Below are 18,908 nucleotides of genomic sequence, written 5' to 3'. Positions count from 1 at the left end.
CACAAATCCCCATCACCCAGTTATACTTTGTTGTCAGTAGCAACAAATCATGAGGTGTGTGTGTTTTCAGGATGTAGTCTGACCTCTGATCTAGAGGTTTTCAGAGGGCCCAGAAGGTTATCTTTCACTGCCGGACTAAATGACCACAGTCAAAACTGCCAGGGACTTTCCATTAGAACTTCTCCCTAACTGGTTGACTGAAGGCAAACAAGCAGCAATTGGTATCAAACATTTCCCTCCAGAAACAAACAGAATGGAAGCTATTGGTTCCTGCCATCCAGTTAGGGCCCGGGTGAACATGTCAAAGCCATGTAAAAGTGGCTTATTGAAGGGACTGAGGGAGTTACTTCTGCAAGTCAAACTGGCCATAGAGCATAGGAGAGAGTGAGAGAGCAAGAGAGGAGAAAGAGAGAGAGATAGCTATTGGAATAAGGAAATATACATTTTTTTACATTTTACATTTTAGTCATTTAGCAGACACTCTTATCCAGAGCGACTTACAGTTAGTGAATGCATACATTTTTTATTTTTTTATATATTTTTTTCATACTGGCCCCCGTGGGAAACGAACCCACATCCCTGCCGGCCAAACCCTCCCCTACTTTGGACGACGCTGGAGCAATTGTGCGCCGCCCATGGGTCTCCAGGTCGCGGCCGGCTGCGACAGAGCCTGGACTCGAACCAGGATCTGTAGTGGCACAGCTAGCACTGTGATGCAGTGCCTTAGACCACTGCGCCACTCGGGAGTCATATACAGGTGTCTGTGTGTGTCTGTGTGTGTCTGTGTGTGTGTGTGTGTGTGTGTGTGTGTGAAAGAGGCAGGAGAGTGCACATGAGGAGAGCAGCACTGGATCAATCTTTTATCACACAGTGCACTCTCCTTCCTGATAGATCACACACTGTCTGTCCATCACATTACACACATACACGCACACACCTTCACTCTCTCAAACACACCTAGACAAGAAACAAGTAAGACTTTCCCTCATGAAAACATTCCCATACTGTTGCTTTGAGACCACCTGCAGTAGGTAGCCTAGGTCTCGTCGTGATAACCAACGACAGGCAGAGCCACTTCATACACCCACATCATCAGTTACATTAAACTAACTGCACTCAGCAAGACTACATTACATTAATTTACCGCTAGACACACACACACACACACACACACACACACACACACACACACACACCATTCATAAACAGAGGCAGAGAAAAGGGTCCATGCTTCTCCATGTGTAGTGAAGCAGTAAAAGGACATTCAATATAACATCACAGTGAACACAGCCATCTCTCAGAGGACTCTCCACTCTCTCCTTCATTACGTCCAGCTGTAGTTATCGACACAAGATAGTTGGAAACGCACTGCAGTAGGCAATTGTCACATCTATTTTCTATGCAAACCTTCTCTAAATGTCGACAACAACAAAAGATCACTGAACAAGTTAATGGAAACATAGCTACTGACTGAGGAGACAGTTGGATGAAAATGTGCACACACACACACAGGTTAGGATAATAAGTTAATATTTTAGAATGTGTGGCACGCTAACAGTTAAATAAGCTTTGTATAGGCAGAGAGTGAACTCTGCGCGTGCCCTCCATAAATTAATCTTTAATCTGCAAAAGTAAAAAGAGCTGGGTGACGTGCAGGCTGTGGAAGAGATACCCATGGCCTTACCATGCCTTGTCACACACATGCATGCATGCACAAACAGACAAGTCCACACACGGGACGGGCAGACAGCTTCCCTCTAACAGGTTAGAGTGGTGCTGTAGAGGAGGGGGCCTAGCAGCAACAGATACATTTAAAGACACAGTAGCCTGGTCAGGGACATTGAACACACACACACACACATATAAAGTCCCTCACACACACACACACTCACTGAAACACACACACACACACACACACACTCACTCACTCACACACACACACTCAAACATACACACACACACACACTTTTCCAGAACAAGATGTGCCACACTCACCAGGTGTGGAAATATCTTCCTTAACTGCTCTCTCTCTCTCTCCCTCTCTCTCCCTCTCGCGCTCACGCTCTTTCTCTCTGGTAGATTCCACTCTCTCCGAGCACTGGAGAGAGGGATCAGGAAGTGTAGTCCCAGTGCAAGAGGGAGGGAGTGAGTGAGTCAGGGGAGGTAAAGTCCAGCGGGGTCAGAGTCAGACGAGGTGGCTGGAGATTAAACAGGTCTGTCTGTCGACTACTCCTCTGTCTCTCTCTTTCTTCCTTTCTCTCTCTTTTTTCTTCTGTTTCTCTCTTTCTCTCCGTCACACGTTCAATGGCTGCTTCAGGAAGATCTGAGTGACTGCTGAACTCTCCCTCTCTCTACCCTTCCCTTTCTGTCATACAGAAACACACACTCCCTCTCTCCCTCTCTTTCACCCCGCCCTGACACACGCTGCTGACAGGGCAGGCCCCTCCCCCTCTCCAGGTAGTGGGAGTAGAAGAGTGTTCTCTCTCCTTCTCTCTCCCCCTCTGACTGCCTACCTCGTTCATTCTCAATAACACACTCAGTGTCATTTGCTGTAATCAACGGTCTCAATATTCACACCAGCTACACACACACACACACACACACACACACACACACACACACACACACACACACACACACACACGGAGGCTGGTGGGAGGAGCTATTGGAGGACGGGCTCATTGTAATGGCTGGAATTAATGGAATGGAGTCAAACACGTTGTTTCCATGTGTTTGGTACCATTCCATTGATTCAATTCCAGCCATTACAATGTGCCCGTCCTCCCACCAGCCTCCTCTGACAATCACACACACCCACACACACACACACACACACACACACACACACACCATTCATAAACAGAGGCAGAGAAAAGGGTCCATGCTTCTCCATGTGTAGTGAAGCAGTAAAAGGACATTCAATATAACATCACAGTGAACACAGCCATCTCTCAGAGGACTCTCCACTCTCTCCTTCATTACGTCCAGCTGTAGTTATCGACACAAGATAGTTGGAAACGCACTGCAGTAGGCAATTGTCACATCTATTTTCTATGCAAACCTTCTCTAAATGTCGACAACAACAAAAGATCACTGAACAAGTTAATGGAAACATAGCTACTGACTGAGGAGACAGTTGGATGAAAATGTGCACACACACACACAGGTTAGGATAATAAGTTAATATTTTAGAATGTGTGGCACGCTAACAGTTAAATAAGCTTTGTATAGGCAGAGAGTGAACTCTGCGCGTGCCCTCCATAAATTAATCTTTAATCTGCAAAAGTAAAAAGAGCTGGGTGACGTGCAGGCTGTGGAAGAGATACCCATGGCCTTACCATGCCTTGTCACACACATGCATGCATGCACAAACAGACAAGTCCACACACGGGACGGGCAGACAGCTTCCCTCTAACAGGTTAGAGTGGTGCTGTAGAGGAGGGGGCCTAGCAGCAACAGATACATTTAAAGACACAGTAGCCTGGTCAGGGACATTGAACACACACACACACACACATATAAAGTCCCTCACACACACACACACTCACTGAAACACACACACACACACACACACACTCACTCACTCCACACACACACACTCAAACATACACACACACACACACTTTTCCAGAACAAGATGTGCCACACTCACCAGGTGTGGAAATATCTTCCTTAACTGCTCTCTCTCTCTCTCCCTCTCTCTCCCTCTCGCGCTCACGCTCTTTCTCTCTGGTAGATTCCACTCTCTCCGAGCACTGGAGAGAGGGATCAGGAAGTGTAGTCCCAGTGCAAGAGGGAGGGAGTGAGTGAGTCAGGGGAGGTAAAGTCCAGCGGGGGTCAGAGTCAGACGAGGTGGCTGGAGATTAAACAGGTCTGTCTGTCGACTACTCCTCTGTCTCTCTCTTTCTTCCTTTCTCTCTCTTTTTTCTTCTGTTTCTCTCTTTCTCTCCGTCACACGTTCAATGGCTGCTTCAGGAAGATCTGAGTGACTGCTGAACTCTCCCTCTCTCTACCCTTCCCTTTCTGTCATACAGAAACACACACTCCCTCTCTCCCTCTCTTTCACCCCGCCCTGACACACGCTGCTGACAGGGCAGGCCCCTCCCCCTCTCCAGGTAGTGGGAGTAGAAGAGTGTTCTCTCTCCTTCTCTCTCCCCCTCTGACTGCCTACCTCGTTCATTCTCAATAACACACTCAGTGTCATTTGCTGTAATCAACGGTCTCAATATTCACACCAGCTACACACACACACACACACACACACACACACACACACACACACACACACACACACACACACACACACACACACACACACGGAGGCTGGTGGGAGGAGCTATTGGAGGACGGGCTCATTGTAATGGCTGGAATTAATGGAATGGAGTCAAACACGTTGTTTCCATGTGTTTGGTACCATTCCATTGATTCAATTCCAGCCATTACAATGTGCCCGTCCTCCCACCAGCCTCCTCTGACAATCACACACACCCACACACACTATGGTTAATCAGCAATCCTGTAACAGCGGGGAAATAGGACAAACACAGAACACACACTTATCACATTCTTGCACATTGACTAATGCACACTTAGCCCAACATTCAAACTTTGCCGTTTCTGTTCCTGGAATAGGCGCAGAATATCTCGCTCTCTCTCACAGACATACACACATACATACAAACACACACACCAGAGAGACTAGCGTTACCAATGGGTGTGTGTAGGAGCCCCACAGCAGGAGCTGAGGCCTGTTTTCCATTAACACCTCTCTCTCTTCATCCCTTTCTTGCTCACTTTCCGTTTCTCTCTCCTTCCATCGCTCTTGCGCTCCCATAATATATGCTTTGCTCTGCCTCTCCCCTCTCCCCCACCCGAAACCCCAGGGCTGGTCACTGATACTCAGGAGGATCCCAGTAGAGCAGGCCCTTCAAATAGACAGCAGGTCCTCTCTAGGATATAGCCTAGTCTGTTTCACAAAGAAACAGGGAAACCCCTCCAAACAATCAGATGTGTGTATGTGTGTGTGTTTGTGTGTGTGTGTATGCGTGTGTGTGTCTTCATGTGCTAAGCCACTAAGGCTGGGTTTGGAGCCGTGCCAGGCCAATTAGATGTTGTTGTGTTGGTATTGTCACGGCAGGACATCCTCCCCTATGGCCTTTAGGGTAAACACACTAAAAAAATCAACACACAAACTGAGCATTAGTCCAATTTACCAAGAGTGAACTGACATGACTCATAACCGTCTTTAACTAAACACATTCACAAACACAGACACATTCACAAACACATTGACACTAAAATGCTAAATAATGTGTCTATTGTTGTCTTGCAATAGCCCATATGTGTCCCAAACTTAATGAAACCATTTAAACCAGTCTAGGCCTAACTTTTTTAAGCCTGAACTATGCAATCCCTCTGAGAGTTTGCTCACATCTGACACTTCTGTCCACTGACACAAGCTTTTGGCACATTTAAGAGCTCAGATCCACAACAGATCCAGTAATACTCTCTCTCACACAAACACACAGTAGGCCACTTCTGACAGGAACTACAGTGAAGGGAGAGTACCCTGAAGGTTCGGCTGCTAGTGGCCAGGGTGAGAAAAGCAGAAGGTGTCAGAGGGAAGTAACGTTTTAAAAGGGCAATATCGAGAAGTCAGTCTTTTCCCCTACGATTAGGAACTACTTAGTAGTTGGTAAATCCCAAAAGTCAAACAGAGCCAATGAGAGCTGAGGGCTGAGGGCAGTGTAGGTTAGTTGTGGGCCCTGTGATGTAAGGATTAGTCTGAAGACTTTGAGATTTCACTGACACCTTCCAGGCATTCCTGAGGGGGCCTCTCTCCTGAACCAGAATATGGGTTTACAGGAGACATACATGGCGATTCTCCTTGAAGCCCAGAAAGCAGCCATTCACCTTGCCTTTCACCAGCTTTTCACGCTTAATAATGTCAAAATACGTTCAGTACTTACCAAAGAATGGCGTTTCACTGAGCAACTATCGTCATTACTGCCGTTACGTACTTCCAAAAAAGGTCAAAATAAAATGTTACACGCAACAGAAAACATGCGCCAAATCCACCTCTTCTGCACCTCCAATAAAATCCCTAATTACTGCCACGCACAGGTCGGCTGATCCAGCAGCAGGAAAGGTCATTGATTTTACCACCTACAATAGTGTATGAATGTCATATCAATCTGTTGTATCACTCATGCTACAGTAGATTAAGTAGACAATATTGGGTACATTTTTACAGTGATTGCATATTTCTAGATCGGCTTTATTTTGGTGTATTTTAATTCCATTAATAATATTGTAGAAGGTGCAGAAGAGGTGGATTTGGCGCACTTGGTCAAAAACAATACTTAGATTCTTTCCAGACAAGGATTTATTTCAGTTTTCATTTCCATTTGAGTCATTTAGCAGACGTTCTTATCCTCAGTTGCGTGTAACTTTTTATTTAGACCTTTTTTGGAAGTACATAACAGCCGTGACGGCAGTAATGACGATAGTTGCTCAACAAAACTCCCTTCTTTGATAAGTACCAAACGTATTTTGGCATTATTAAGCTTGAAAAACTGGTCAATGGCAAGTTGAATGGCTGCTTTCTGGGATTAAAGGAGAATCGCCATATACGCCAGCTCCTGTAAACCCAGATTCTGGTTCATCTCCCTCCCTCTATACCTCCCTCCATCACATCCATCCCTCCCCCTCGCCTCGCCCCCACCCAACCCTTACTTTTCTATAACACATTCAACCCCCCCCCCTCGCTCCAGTTTGCATCGAGCAAAAAGAAAGAAGGCAAAGAAAGAACAGATGAGGTCTAAAAAGCTTCATCATCTTTACATTCAAACCCAATCCAGCCATGTTTCCTCCCTCTCAATGTTCAGTCCCAGCACACAAAAGACTGAAAGCATTCCCAAATCCGCAACCCGGATCACCCTTTCACTGGCCTCAATCAGAGCCCAATACCTTTACTAAGGACACACATAAATCTGTACAGAGAACAGTAAGCCAGCTGTAGATCAGGCCAGAAAAGGCAGGAAGATGTCAGTATCTGAGGAAGGAGGAAGATAAATAGACAGGTCTTTCCTGGCACTTTTCAATAGGTCCTGTGGAGGGAGATGGGCTGAGGGACTCATGCAGTCTTTTGTGTTGGCTGTTCTGCATCAGGCTTGAATAGCATTAAGTCTAAGGCTCAACTGTCTCCCCTCCCCCTCTTCAGAGATTAGACCTCCCTCTCTTGTTCCAGTGTTTCCCAGAAAACCTCCTTCAACAGGTGGGAAAAGGACAGACAGACACAAGTTAAAACATACAGGAGGCAGAATACAGCATTGTGTTCAACAGGAGACAATAGGAGAAAACACTTCGAAATGAAGAAGGGACTACAGTCCAATAAGAACATCAATATTATTTTTCCTGTTTCAAAACATTTTGCTTCATTGCTTGTCTAATTGAATATGTCCCAGCCAGGACTGCTCTCATGGTTGCAACAACACACTGAGTTCTGAACTTTTGTTGACATTGGTTTTGTGGTCAGCGTAAGCCAGACCAAGGTAGTGGTAATACTTTGTTTGTTCCTAGCAGAGCTAAGTATAACCCAGCTGTATCATTATGGTCAGGGTCGAACTATTGCTCCTGCATTGTAGCTCTGCTCTGTGTATCATTAAGATAGGCTGGATGGCTTTCTCTTAGGTAACTGCATGGTTTACTCTTAAATATAGCACATCCCGCAGAAGTTAGAAACAAAGCCTTTCTTTGTTTTCTGCCCTGATACCCGTCTCAGTCAAGGAATAATGTAGGTCTATCTTTATGATCTCATTTGGAAATCATAATCTCACCTCATTTAATCTGTACTACTACAACAGGCCATTGTCTTGTCTGTGCATTAAAACAGTTCATACCAGTTTAACAATAGGAAAGAGAGAAGCGAACGCGGTAGCCTATATCTCTTCCTCTGCTGTCATCCAGTCTAGACCAGTGTCAACCCACAGCCAGGGAAGGGCTCTCTCCCTCTCTGTCATGCATGGAGCCCCTCAGTGTGGAACACAAAAGCCAGTCAGGGTTTAAGTCAACAGTACGCTCACATCACACACTAACCCTGGGAGTTCTGGTGGTGGGAGTGGGTGGGATACTGCCTCGCCACACACTGGTCTCACGCTTGTGAACAAACACACCGCCAGGCCAGACAGAGAGACAAACAGAAAGACAAACAAGTAATGGAGAGAGATAAATTCAAGATGGATATAAAACAGAGAGAGAGAGAGAGAGAGAGAGAGAGAGAGAGAGAAACAGACTAGGCAGAGACAGATAGTAGGAAACAATCAGAGAAAAGGAGAGAGACATTTACATTTTAGTCATTTAGCAGACTCTCTTATCCAGAGCGACTTACAGTTAGTGAGTGCATACATTTTATTTTTTTCATACTGGCCCCCTGTGGGAATCGAACCCACAACCCTGGCGTTGCAAGCGCCATGCTCTACCAACTGAGCTACACTGGCCCAGAGACAAAGGTAAAGAGAGACTGTAGGAGGGAGAGAGGGACTGGAGGGTGGGGTTGTTGATGATGATAAAAGCCAGTGGAAGGACAGGAAGTGCCGGTTAGGGAGAATGGACCAGTCAAGTGATTAGAGGTCGGAGGTCAGGGGTGAACAAGGGACAGAGTGTGAGGCGCCCTAATGTAGGCACTGACACCCTGTCTGGTTCTCTCTTTACCAGTCTTTCTCGGTTTCTCTCTGTCTGTCCATTTGTCTGTCTGATTGTCTGTCTGTGTCAATCTCTCTCTCTCTTTCTTTTCATTTTCTCCTCTATCTGATGTCTGGGGAAAGGGCTATAAAAACACCTGTTAGAACGATAAGTCCCAGTGGCTTTCACCACTTCTCTTTCCCTTCCGTGGATCAAAGGATTCATCTTGCTGTGTGTGCAGTGGGGTGGCTGGGTGAGTCAGTGTACCTCCCCCCTTCCCCCTGCCTGGGGAACATGACACTACTCCTCTCACATAATGGACTTGCATTGTTCCACTACACATCTCTTTTACAGATATCATCCTCACAATATATGTCTCATATTCTAGAGTGCTAGTGTAAAATGGCTCATCAGAACCTGGCATAAAGAGTATGTAGTAGCCTGGAGAATTTCCAGAAACCCTGGTTGAGTATAACCTAGGACAAGACATCTGAAAGTATAATCACTGTCTAGTGGTAGTTGGAGCTTGAGTGTGTTCTAATGGACATGTTTGTGTGAATAAATGACTGTGCGCGCATGTGTGTGTGTGTGTGTGCGTGTGTGTCTGATTACTAATTAATAGAAGGGTCATAGGGTCCTCTGTCTCTCCCCCACAGCAGCCCACACATGCCCAGCCTGCTATGCATAACACCACCAGTAGGAATGTGAGGATTGTTGGGTCAGCAAGCAGTGACATCATACATAGCAGCAGGTAGCAACAACGCGGCCCCAGTCCCCGTTTCCTCTTGATTACATCAGCCAAGTATTAATGTCTACAGATAAAGCCATGACACACTCCACCACAGCTTCCTGTGACCACACACACACACACTTTGGGAGATTCATACAAACACACTTCAAATCCTGAGTATATATAAAATGACTCACTGAGTCCAGCCAGTCTGCCTCCCGTACATTAGCCTTCCCATATATCCTTTTCATCCTATATCCTTTTCTCACACGACAGGCAAGTAATACAAGCTCTCTTATCAGCAACACAGCTCTGAGTATGAGACATAACCTTTCACACATGACAGGTCTCCCCTGACTGTGTGTGTGTGTGTGTAACAGGAGATCCTCCGGCAATCAGACAGACAAGACAAGAGTGCACCTGTGGGAGTGGCCGAGAGCTCTGCTTCTGGCGTTGCCACAGTTACCAAACACAGGGCAAGCCACCTGGTTGGTGGAACCGGAGCAGGGCAGTCGAAAGAGAACAACACTTGAAGACGGTTGCCATGCCAGAATGTGACAAAGTGGCCTAATTCACAGACACAGCCCAAAGTGTGTCTGTGTCGGGACAAAACCAGAGGAACAGAGCTCACAGCTGTGGAGTCTCAAAATATTATGGTCCATTTCTACTACACGACCCAATGGTGTTTTAACTAAGGACACAAATCTTGAGACCAGACAACTGTCACACCAACAGTTTTAATACAAATTCTTTCCATAAATGTACTGAAATGAAGACTACTGTAAGCTCCATGTTTAAGGCTAATGCAGCTTTACACTAAAATGACTGTTCATTTCATTTCCCATGGAAGGCTCTCCACCACCAATCTAGCCAGAATAGGAATCCTACTCTCGTCTTAATTCATCGTCAGCGGCGTACAACAATATCAACAAAAGATCTGACTCATAAAATATGTTCTAACCGGAGATAGCCTACATGAGAGCTTTGAAGAATTTACCCTCAGCTGACATGTGTGCCAGTTGAGTGTTAGACCTGCATTCACGTTTAAACATAGACCGATTGCTCTGCTCTTGTCGTTACCATAGTAATGTCTTTAATAGATACCAATAGGATTATTTTCCATCAGTCAGTTGCCGTAAGACTGACAATGTGAATGACACATAAGCGAACAAAAAGGCAGTTAAATTGTCATTTGTTTTTTGTTGCCTTAGAAGTTCGAACGACATAAACACCTATTACTATTTACTTACATTCAAACTCTCTGAAAACAACAGTTTGACAAGACAGCCAACAGAAAAAGACACAAAACAAACTTCCAAAACAGGGGACAAAAGCCCCAGAACTACTCACTTCTTTAGTAGACACCAACCGTCTGTCTGGGTCTCTGTGGTGGTGTGAAAGAAGAGCAAGAGGAAGAAAGAGAAACAGCCCAGTCACTGTGAGAGCATATGTGTGTTACTCTGCTACCTGATCCAGTGGAGTGAATGAGAGCCCCACACACTCAGCGCGATGGAGGGGAGGAGTGGGGCAGGAGAGAAAAGTGAAATGGTGCCGCCATTCTCTGTCGCCCTGGAGACCAATGCTCTTTCAAAGAAAATCAACCAACGACAAACACCGGCGATTGTGTTGAGACAAAAAAGCCACATGACTGCAGGACTGCCATTCCCTCAGCAGAAAAAACAGAGCGAGAGAGGGAGGGAGAGAGAAACAAAAAGAGAGAGAGAATAAGAAGAGGGAATAATTAAAAGGGAAAGACAGAAGAGAGAGAGGAAGAGAGCGAGGAAGAGAGAGAATGACGAAAAGAAAACTGAAAGAGCGAAACAGAGAGAAAGAAAGGGGGATGAACTGGAAGCCAGTGAGTGACAAAAGGGGCCAGGCAGTGAAGAGGCCACCAGACCAGAGCCTGTCCTGTCCCCATTGTCCTCCTCATCTCTGCTCGGGGGGGCTGGATTCTAGTCCAGCTCAACTTTAACCCCCCGCCTGCCATCACGCCCTTTGACCTGCCAACAGCCCCACTGTGCTTGAGGTACACGTTGTCCTTAACCACAGATCTAGGGCCAGCATACCCTAACCTTAGGCCTAACTATTAGGAGGATGGGAAAATATCTGACCCTGTATCAGTGGTTAAGGAGAAGAGTCCCATATCCTCCCTGTATTTCCCACGGCTGAGAGGATTAATGCTCTCTCTACACCACCGTGTGAGCCGGATGATAAGTGCTACAGCTTCAGTTAGTCCCATGTTCTGAAACAGCTGAACTTCACATTATTATCCATTGTTGACACGTCACCATTCTGGTGCTGTCGACTGGTCTGCTGATGATAACACTGTCACAGGTGGCTGGTGTACCATGTCATTTGATCAAAACTATCAAAACTAGTGCTGTAAAAGTGCTGTGCACAGAATGTGATCATTCACACTTCAGAGAGGACTAGGCCTGATTTCCAAAAGCTAATGTGTAGGGCCTAAGGAGAGTGAAATAGATGGGCTGATCAGAAAAGATTGCTATATATTTGCACTCACGCATCCATCACCTTTTCAGCAACACTTGAGCACATGATCAGTTTCACAACACATCCTTGGCCCACTAAATTACCCTCTTTCAGCGGTAAATGCTCTCTTTCTCCCGAGCCAAATAATTTACCATGTGCAAATGGCCCTATTTCACCGCTGTGACAGTCGCTATGACAGATTGCTGATTAACCACCAATATAGTGTGTGTGTGTGTGTGTTTGTGTGTGTGTGTGTGTGTGTACATCATAGAACAGAAAGGTTTAAACAGCTAGGATTGATTTATTTGAAGTGGGTAATGGGGAGTTCTGACTGGGAATGAACTGCTCTGTAATAGCCCTGTATTGGCTGCTGCATGAGGGTTTTAGTAATAGCCGTTCCATGGATCTCAATCTAGCATGGATATTTAGGCTACATAGATACAGCAGCAGGCATAGATACAGCACCTAGCCTATTTAAAAAGTAGGTGTATCCCCAAAATGAACCATCAATGACCTATTGCATTGTAGCCTAATAGCACTGTAATAAAATAAAATAGTATTTGTCACATGCTTCGTAAACAACAGGTGTAGACTAACAGTGAAATGCTTACTTCCCAACAATGCAAAGAGAAAATTGTAAAAATAATAGAAAAATAATAACACAAGGAATAAATACACAATGAGTAACGATAACTTGGCTACATACTCAGGGTACTAGTACCGAGTCGATGTGCAGGGGTACGAGGTAATTGAAGTAGATATATACATATACACTACATGACCAAAAGTATTTGAACGCCTGCTCGTCGACCATTTCATTCCAAAATCATGGGCATTAATATGTAGTTGGTTCCCCCTTTGCTGCTATAACAGCCTCCACTCTTCTGGGAAGGCTTTCCACTAGATGTTGGAACATTGCTGCGGGGACTTGCTTCCATTCAGCCACAAGAGCATTAGTGAGGTCGGGCACTGATGTTGGGCGATTAGGCCTGGCTCGCAGTTGGCGTTCCAATTCATCCCAAAGGTGTTAGATGGGGTTGAGGTCAGGGCTCTGTGCAGGCCAGTCAAGTTCTTCCACACCGATCTCGACAAACCATTTCTGTATGGGCCTTGCTTTGTGCACGGTGGCATTGTCATGCTAAAACAGGAAAGGGCCTTCCCCAAACTGTTGCCACAAAGTTGGAAGCACAGAATCGTCTAGAATGTCATTGTATGCTGTAGCATTAAGATTTCCCTTCACTGGAACTAAGGGGCCTCGCCCGAACCGTGACAAACAGCCCCAGACCATTATTCCTCCTCCACCAAACTTTACAGTTGGCACTAGAGAACGTGTTTCCACTGCTCCAGAGTCCATTGGCGGCGAGCTTTACACCACTCCAGCCGACGCTTGGCATTGCGGATGGTAATCTTAGGCTTGTGTGCGGCTGCTCGACCATAGAAACCCCATTTCATTAAGCTCCCGACGAACAATCCTTGTGCTGACGTTGCTTCCAGAGGCAGTTTGAAACTCGGTAGTGAGTGTTGTAACCGAGGACAGACGTTTTTTATGCACTACGCGCTTCAGCACTTGGTGGTCCCATTCTGTGAGCTTGTGTGGCCTACCACCTTGCGGCTGAGTCAATGTTGCTCCTAGACATTTCCACTTCACAATAACAGCACTTACAGTTGACAGGGGCAGCTCTAGCAGGGCAACATTTGATGAACTGACTTGTTGGAAAGGTGGCATCCTATGACGGTGCCACGTTGAAAGTCACTGAGCTCTTCAGTAAGGCCATTCTACTGCCAATGTTTGTATGGCTGTGTGCTTGATTTTATACACCTGTCAGCAACAGGTGTGGCTGAAATAGCCAAATTCACTAATTTGAAGGGGTGTCCACATACTTTTGTATATATAGTGTAGGTAGGGGTAAAGTGACTAGGCAACAGATTAGATAATAAACAGTAGCAGCAGCGTATGTGATGAGTCAAATAGGTTAGTGCAAAAAGGGTCAATGCAGATAGTCTGGGTAGCTATTTGGTTTACTAATTAAGAGTCTTATGGCTTGGGGTAGAAGCTGTTCAGGGTCCTGTTGGTTCCAGACTTGGTACATCGATACCACTTGCCATGTGGAAGCAGAGAGAACAGTCTATGACTTGGGTGGCTGGAGCCTTTGACAATTTTTAGGACTTTTCTCTGACCACCTGGTATAGAGGTCCTGGATGGCAGGGAGCTCGACCCCAGTGTTGTACTGGGCCGTACGCACTACCCTCTGTAGCGCCTTGCGGTTGGATGCCAAGCAGTTGCCATACCAAGCGCTGATGCAGCCAATCAAGATGCTCTCAATGGCAAGGGAGAGCCTTGTATGGGTTTATGTGTGTGGAGTAAAGGTGATCTAGAGCTACAGCTCATTGAGTGCAGTCTTAGTGCCAGCATCGGTTTGTGGTGGTAAATAGACAGCTACGAAAAATATAGATGAAAACTCTCTTGGTAAATAGTATGGTCTACAGCTTATTATGAGGTATTCTAACTCAGGGATCGCACACTAGCTGGGTTAGCACCGACTTTTCGGGGTTAGCCCCAGAAACACGGTGCCAAAATAGCCAGTGTGAAACGGGGTCAAGAATAACACCTAGAATGCTCACTGTCAAATCACAAAAGCGCCACTTTCAATTCATTTACATGCTTGTGATGCCTGTAATGTGTTCTACACGTTATTTTGAGAAGTAAATTCATACTATTTAATCCTTCCATCTGAGGACAAAAAACTAAATACAGTACTTTCATCCACGCAAAAACATTGGTTGCTAAGCCTAACAAAAATGGTTGCTATGCAGGCTGGGTAAGTCTTCTCAGCTACAAACTCTATTACTGGAAGAGCAGCAAATGCTCAATTTTCCTCAATTTTCATAGCTTTTCTATTTACATTTAATTGCATATATTCATGATAATAATATTGTTGCATGATTTCTCGATCAGAAAAGTTGATGTTTTGTTCATTCACAGCATTCTCTCTGGGGCTAGATCGAATTTTAAAGGTAAAACATTGTTTACGAAGTCGTACAGGCAGACAGCAAAGTTTATACAAACCATAACTGTTGGAAATCAAATGCTAGGCCAGAAGCAAGACTAAATGTGTTAATATATGTCTTATTGCTTATGAAATTGATCGCCTGTCAGAGATAGAATGTTGGTTGCATGTTGTGTTTGTCCGTTAGCCCAGGGCTTTGGAATACAAGTGTGACTCCTTAGCCCTGGGCTAAAGCTTAGCCCAGGTATAACAAATGCTTGTGTGAACACAGGCTAAGCTAGCCCAGGGCCAGTCTAGCCCGGGGCTAAGAACAATGCAGTGTGAAAAGGCCTATAGAATATTACAGTTCTTCAGGTCGTTGATAGGATAGTCTTGAGCGGAGCTGGTCCAGTTCGTTCTCTAGTGACTGTACATTCGCCAATAGAACAGAGGGTAGAGGCGGTTTATTTGCTCGCCAACATAGTCTTGTCAGGATGCCGGGTCTTCTGCCTCTCTTGCGCCTTCGCTTCCTCTTTTGAGTCCCGGGGATTAGGGCCTGGTCCGGAGTAAGCAGAACATCCAGAGCTGCCGACTCGTTGAAGTAGAAATTGTCATCCAAATCGAGGTTAGTGATCATTGTTCTGATGTCCAGAAGCTGTTTTCTGTCATAGGAAATGATGGCAGGGACATTATGTACAAACAAAAGTTAAGATCAGCATTTAAAAAACATTGGTTAAGGAGCCTGTAAAACAGCGCCATCTCAGAGGGTAGCCTAATAGCTATGGATCTGACATGCTATTTTCATTAGCCTAGTGTAGCCTAACAAAAGTAGCCTTATAACATCCTAGTATGACATCAGCCATTTCAAAATCCTAGATCCTTGACTGAACAATGAGACATTGTGTGTGAGCAATGAGCAGCACATTCTGTAAATATTGTGTTCCAGTAAAGCACAGTGACTGACTGACTGACTGTAGAGATAACCTGGAGCTGACAGGAGGAACCAGAAGTAGGGTTAGCTATGTTTTTATAGGCCTTTCAATCAGAGGAGAACATGTGAGTCACAGCACTGATAAGGCTGTGGTAGGAATACAGGCAGGTCTAAGTACACTAACACTTCACACTGTTATGACTGGGACAGAGGAAGAGAGTGAATTGAGATGCACCCAGTGAGTAGCCTAGTTGTGGCAAAGAGTACAGGAAGTCCCTCTATGGATATTTCTCCTACTGGGTGACTGGTCAACAATGACATCATGAAGTTGGAGAGTGTACTGATGTGGGATTACGCAGTGTGGGGTCATGCACTCTTGTCTACCCCAGCTAACAGTGTGTAAGGGTGTGTGTGTGTGTGTGTGTGTGTGTGTAAAGTGCTTTCTCCAGCTGGTACACAATCCTTTTTGTCTTCCCATGGAAAAGCAGCTGGACAGATGATTAAGTTTTTGTTCAATTCAGGGAGGAAGAGGGGAGGACGAGGAAGAGGAGGGCAAGGAGGAGGCAGACACACAATTGTTTCATTACAACAATATTACAAGAACCAATAGACACTTAGGGAGGGAATTCATTCATATCATGGGAAAATACACCATGAACATACCAAATTATATTTTGGGGTTTAGGCCAAACTGCAGCTCCCAAAGAAATGGAAAGATACTAATGTGGCTCAATTCGCACGGCAATATCCTTGATTGCAGAAGTAAACTGTTACCTCCACTCCATATGAGGAGTTGGGGAAGAGCAGAATGGGAGAACTACAGATCAGGGAGATGGGATGTCAGTCCATTCTTTCTCCCTTTCTCCCTCCATCTCTCACTCCCATTTAATCTATATCTTGCCTATGGATCTCTGTTTAATTTGATCCACAGGTGTATCAGGACAGTGTGTTCGGGGAGGGCAGTGAGTTTGTCTCTTATACAAGCTTAAACCATGTATTTAGATCGTAGGTAGGTAGTTTATTTAGGCAGTTATTATAGGTTTCCGTAGGCAATTATTGTAGGTAGTATTGTTTACGTATTGTTTAAGTATTGTTACGGCGGAGCACGAGGCTAGCTAGCTAGCGGGTAGCTACTGGTAACGTTTATTGGTTATTATCTGTTTAGTGCAATGGTGGAGAGTGGTTTCCAATGTTAATGTGCTAGCTAATGTGCTAGCTAGCTAGCCAACGTTTAATTTTTTTGCTGCGTTATGAAAGGAACTTGACACGGACATGAATGATCTGTTTTGTGTGTTAACACACTCTTGGTATGCTACCTAGCTAGCGGGTAGCTACTGGTAACGTTTATTGGTAATTATCTGTTTAGTGCAACGGTGGAGAGTTGTTTCCAATGTTAATGTGCTAGCTAACCAACGCTTAATTTTTTGCTGCGTTACGAAAGAAACTAGACACGGACATGAATTATCTGTTTAGTGTGTTAACACACTCTTGGTGGTTTGTTGTAACCAAGTATTGGTGCTAAACTGTGTGTTATTGGATGCTAGCATGCTAGTTAGCTATGGCGTCATAGCTAGGCATCGTGGGCTGTTGTGGTTAGTTACTGTGGGTTGGCATTGTTGTTCGGCGGTGCCGGGGTAGCACGAAGCTAGCTAGCTAGCTAGCCGTTCTTCAAACAAGGTCAACACAGTGGCCATTGCTAGCTAGCCAACAGACACGGACACGAATTATCTGCTTAGTGTGTTAACACACTATTGGTGGTTTGTTGTGACCAAGTGTTGGCGCTAAACTGTGTGTTTTTTGGATGCAAGTGTTGGTGCTAAACTGTGTGTTTTTGGATGCTAGCATGCTAGTTAGCTATGGTGTCATAGTTAGCTAGCTGAATAAAGTGGGTTGAGTCTATTCCTTTAAACATTGAACCGCTGTGGTTCACAACAATTCTGATTTCTAAAGGTGGAAGTTGGTAGAGTTTTTGTTCGGGTGGTTCAGTGAAACAATTATAGTTGTTAGAAGTAGAAGTTTTTGGTGAGGGAGGCCCTGCTCTCTACTGTCCCAGATGTTTAGTTCATTTCATTCCGATCTCCTCTGCATTATTGTAGCCATTTTCTACAGCCTGTCAACTATGCCTCTGCCTATCCCTGTTCTCTCCTCTCTGCACAGGCTACACAAACGCCCCCACACCGCGTGGCTGCTGCCTCTCTAACCTGGTGGTCCCTGCACGCACCCCACACCTGGAGTTCCAGGTCTCAGGCAGCCTCTGGAACTGCCGTTCTGCTGCCAACAAAGCTGACTTCATCCCAGCCTATGCTAATCTCCAGTCCCTCGACTTCCTGGCGCTGACGGAAACATGGATTACCACTGAAAACACTGCTACTCCTACTGCTCTCTCCTCGTCTGACCATGTGTTCTCGCATACCCCGAGAGCATCTGGTCAGAGGGGTGGTGGCACAGGAATCCTCATCTCTCCCAAGTGGACATTCTCAATTTTTCCCCCTAACCCATCTGTCTATCTCCTCATTTGAATTCCATGCTGTCACAGTCACTAGCCCATTTAAGCTTAATATCCTTGTCATCTATCGCCCTCCAGGTTCCCTTGGAGAGTTCATCAATGAGCTTGACGCCTTGATAAGTTCCTTTCCTGAGGATGGCTCACCCCTCACAGTTTTGGGGGGATTTCAACCTCCCTATGTCCACATTTGACTCATTTCTCTCTGCCTCCTTCTTTCCACTTCTCTCCTCTTTTGACCTCACCCTCTCACCGTCCCCCCTACTCACAAGGCAGGCAATACGCTTGACCTCATCTTTACTAGATGCTGCTCTTCTACTAATCTCACTGCAACTCCCCTCCATGTCTCCGACCACTACTTTGTTTCCTTTTCTCTCTCGCTCTCCTCCCACACTACTCACTCTGCCCCTACACAGATGGTAATGCGCCGCCGCAACCTTCGCTCTCTCTCTCCCACTACTCTCTCCTCTTCCATCCTATCATCTCTTCCCTCTGCTCAATCCTTCTCCCTCCAATCTCCTGATTCTGCCTCCTCAACCCTCCTCTCCTCCCTTTCTGCATCCTTTGACTCTCTGTGTCCCCTAT

The 18,908-nt window shown here is 45.6% G+C and overlaps 1 protein-coding gene across 5 annotated transcripts in view; it reads right to left on the bottom strand.

Annotated features, from left to right (window-relative positions):
- Nucleotides 1-18,908, bottom strand: part of LOC121532191 (ras association domain-containing protein 8-like) — a 53,671-nt gene that overhangs the window by 31,519 nt on the left and 3,244 nt on the right. The window contains exon 1 of one of the 5 annotated variants that reach the window (XM_041837970.2): nt 10,763-11,114. The exons of 1 other annotated variant lie outside the window; for it this stretch is intronic. The gene's annotated coding sequence lies outside the window, so the exon portion shown is untranslated. Of the gene's footprint in view, nt 1-1,995; nt 2,174-3,652; nt 4,090-9,609; nt 9,759-10,762; nt 11,115-18,908 lie in introns of those variants that run through there. 3 more of the 5 variants (XM_041837973.2, XM_041837972.2, XM_041837969.2) reach the window with 3 other exon arrangements.

The sequence above is a fragment of the Coregonus clupeaformis genome, chromosome 19 (genome assembly GCF_020615455.1).
Source record: "Coregonus clupeaformis isolate EN_2021a chromosome 19, ASM2061545v1, whole genome shotgun sequence".
Lineage (NCBI taxonomy): Eukaryota > Metazoa > Chordata > Actinopteri > Salmoniformes > Salmonidae > Coregonus > Coregonus clupeaformis.
Note: the sequence above shows the minus strand (reverse complement) of the source record. Positions and strands in the feature narration are given on the sequence as shown.